A 2500-nucleotide genomic window follows, 5' to 3' on the forward strand; every position below is an offset into this window, starting at 1 on the left:
CTTTTGGTGCCAAGAGTCTTAGGCTTGGCAATATGAAACAATTGGGTCATTAGTTCACGTGGAGCGCCTGGGTTGCATCCCAGAGTTTTGAATGCAGGAAGAATCCCTATAGCTTTCGGATAATCCGGAGTCAAATATGTGTCAAATTTATGAGCTCTGAAAAGCACTTCTGCAGAGTGGTGTGGCCTGGAAACAGCTCTTTCTCCATCCTCATGGAAAATTCCATTCTCCCACTGAGAGAGGATTAGCTTTATCATCTACCGTCAGATGTCAGATATCTCAACCACACATCTGAAATGTTCAACCAAAACATACAGTAAAGTTATTCCTAAGTTCTATTCAAGGACAGACATCATTCCTGGGATCTGGGTGCACCAAATATTTCCATACAAAATGTAAACTATTACAGTTTTTTCTGAATGCTTAAACACATTTTTTGTAACTATGGCTTTTTTTGCAAAACTCTACACACAAATGGCAAAACCACTCACTGAGTTCGCAAAACTAAAAGCACAAACACTGCTTTGCACTCAGTTTGCAATTTTGTAACACACACTTTGCACAACTGTAGGCACAATGGCTATTATTTACACTATTTTGCCAACTCTCTGGCACACTTTCTCATGTGAAAACTGTTTTAGATAATTAGTTCACTTTGCAATCAGCCTAAGCACTATAAATAAGCCACAGGTAATGTACAATGGGTACAATGGAGTGCGCAGGAAGAGTGAGAAGAGAAAGAAATAGCCCTTTTACAGACAAAAAAACAGTCTACATGTGGGGATATTGTCATGTCAGGCCTGGATACGTCATTCCAGAATATATTTTTCCCGGTGCCTTGGACTAGGACATTGCATATGATGTAGACAGAATTTTGAGAGAGACGACCCGATGTAGACTGATTTGTTTTGTCTCAGTGAAAAGCTATTTTGTGTTTTTACTTGGAAAAACACACTTGTGTTTGTTTTGATGTGTGTAAATAAACACTACAGTTTTTTACAATTGTTTACACACGTTTTCAAAACTCTGTGTCTATTTTTCAAAACTCCACACACAAAACCCACAACTGCTCACACAAAATGCAAAATGCCCCAAATCTCCAGCAAAATGACACACAACATTCAAAATGTCAAAAACACACGTTTAAAGCAAACATTCGCCTCACATTACAAACACTTTTGTCATAATATGACATTTTGGATACATCATGTACACACTGTTGCTCAAAACCTAAAGCTCTTCTGTCTTAGGCTTTCTATATGTATTTCCATACAAGAGTGAAAGTTACGGTATCAACAAAGAGAAGTTGAAATACACAGTACAAATGCAAGCAATATTGAAACCAAAAATAGTGATTTTTCCCAAATAATTTGCTGTTGTGAATACAGCAAACAAGAAAAAAAGCAAAGAAGAATACAGTGACCACCAGATGTACATGGAGTTTTGAAAACACTGACTCTAAAGACAAGTGTGTGTGTGGGGGGGGGGGGGGGAGGGGGGGTTTGTGTACAGTATGCATTTATAGGCCTATAGACCCTTTCAACTGCAGAAACAAACAATTCTACAGTAAGCGTTCCTAAGGCATTTCTGGAGGCACAGAAAAATGTATTGAGCTAATGGTACTGTAACATGGGGACAAACAAAAATAGAGTAAAAAGACAAATTTTACATAAAGTCAACTTTTTGTAGAACATTACTGTAAGCTAAAGTCCGATTACTGTATTTTCAAAGTATCTGCATTGGTTCTGAATATTTCAACCGGAAATCCTCTAGGAACAGATTGAAAGGGTCTATACCTATATAGAGAGTTTATCTATTCATAGACCTATGACAATGATTGGATGGTGTTCAGTAAAGTAAAGAGTGTTTGCACATGTGAAGAGAAAGAGTGAAGCACTGGTGATTTAGTGTGGCATTTTGATGGGTTGTGTTTGAAGAACGAAATCAAGTTACTTCCTGTTAGATTTTTGTGTGTTAGGTAGAAAATTGTGTGTGGTGTTTTGCAAAATGTGTTTTAGTCAATTGAAAACTGAGTCAAACACTGAAAATTAGTGTATGGTTTTGCAGATTTGGTGTCGGGTTATGATGTTTGGAGGACATGTTTAGAAAATTGTGTGACAAGCAAAGATTTAGTGTGTAAGCAGTTGAAAAAAACTGTAATACTTGAAGTTTGGATCCCTGTATGTTTACAGAACTATGACAAAAGTATGACCTCAAACTGACATAGTCTACCTTGTGCACAGAGAAAGCAAAAGCCAGATGTGTTGTGTGTGTTTGTTGTGTGTGTTATTCATACCATCAGTGTGTTGTTGGCACATTGTGTGCTTACTATTGTGATGGCTTGTGTTTACTGTTAGATACGAAAACACCATTTTTACGAAGGTGTGAAGAGTTAAGCAAGGTGTGTTAGCTTTTGCAAGAGAACTACAATGTTTTGCTGATTGGGTGAGAGGTTTTGCCATTTGTGTGTAGAGTTTTGCAAAAAAAGCCATAGTTACAA

At 37.4% G+C, this 2500-nt stretch overlaps 1 protein-coding gene across 14 annotated transcripts in view; it reads right to left on the bottom strand.

Moving 5' to 3' along the window:
- ablim1b (actin binding LIM protein 1b) overlaps nucleotides 1-2500 on the bottom strand; it is a 96602-nt gene that overhangs the window by 38624 nt on the left and 55478 nt on the right. The window lies entirely within an intron of this gene.

This window comes from Alosa pseudoharengus, unplaced genomic scaffold (genome assembly GCF_046254945.1).
Source record: "Alosa pseudoharengus isolate Yale_2024_CS ecotype anadromous, Long Island Sound unplaced genomic scaffold, YU_APseudo_1.1 YU_APseudo_1.1_scf_21, whole genome shotgun sequence".
NCBI lineage: Eukaryota > Metazoa > Chordata > Actinopteri > Clupeiformes > Clupeidae > Alosa > Alosa pseudoharengus.